Raw genomic sequence first — 642 nt, forward strand, 5'->3', positions numbered from 1 at the left:
AAAGGGGGGGGGGGGCAATCGGGAAGCGAAGAAACCAAGAGCCGCCGGTACGGGAGGGGACGATCCTCTCCTCCTCCTCCACCCCCTGAGCGAGGCCCACCGTCAGGGCCTCTCTCCACAAGATCGCTGAGGAGAAGAAAAAATATGAGGAAAGCCAAGCCCCCGCCGCGTCACCTCCCTCCCCTCAGCCGCGCAGGCCCGGCGTCGGCGAGAGGCCTCCATCCTTTTCTTTCTCCGCGGCGCCGGCCCGCCGGCCCTCCACCGCCGCCCGGCAGGCCCGGCCGCCTCCAAGCCGACTGTCGCGCGCAACACTTACTTCCTGTTTTGGGTCCGGGCACTTGAAGAAACCAGGATGGAGGCTCCGAAATACCAGGATGGAAGCGCCCGCCCGAGAGGCCGCAGCGACGACGGGAGGCAGGCAGGCGAGCGGAGGGGGAGGGGACAGAGCGCGCGGCGGGGGGCGGGGCCGCTGGGTAGCCCCACCCACACAGGCCTTCGCTCCCCCCAAAGACGGCGGGGACGCGCAAATCTCGTGAGGTTTCGGCTGGCTTTTCTGTGTTTCAGTGTGGTGGCGTGAGGGTTGGCAGGCTTCGTTCCACTCTCGGCTGTCGACTCGGGGCCTCTGCATGGGATCCAGGACTT

At 67.6% G+C, this 642-nt stretch overlaps 1 protein-coding gene across 1 annotated transcript in view; it reads right to left on the reverse strand.

Annotated features, from left to right (window-relative positions):
- The window catches only part of DMTF1 (cyclin D binding myb-like transcription factor 1), a 39,339-nt gene extending 38,954 nt beyond the window's left edge, over positions 1–385 (reverse strand). The window contains exon 1 of the mRNA XM_015428088.1: positions 317–385. The gene's annotated coding sequence lies outside the window, so the exon portion shown is untranslated. The remainder of the gene's footprint in view (positions 1–316) is intronic.
- Between the last annotated feature and the right edge of the window lie 257 nt (positions 386–642).

Source organism: Gekko japonicus, unplaced genomic scaffold, assembly GCF_001447785.1.
Source record: "Gekko japonicus isolate JY-2015 unplaced genomic scaffold, Gekko_japonicus_V1.1 scaffold471, whole genome shotgun sequence".
NCBI classification, from domain to species: domain Eukaryota; kingdom Metazoa; phylum Chordata; class Lepidosauria; order Squamata; family Gekkonidae; genus Gekko; species Gekko japonicus.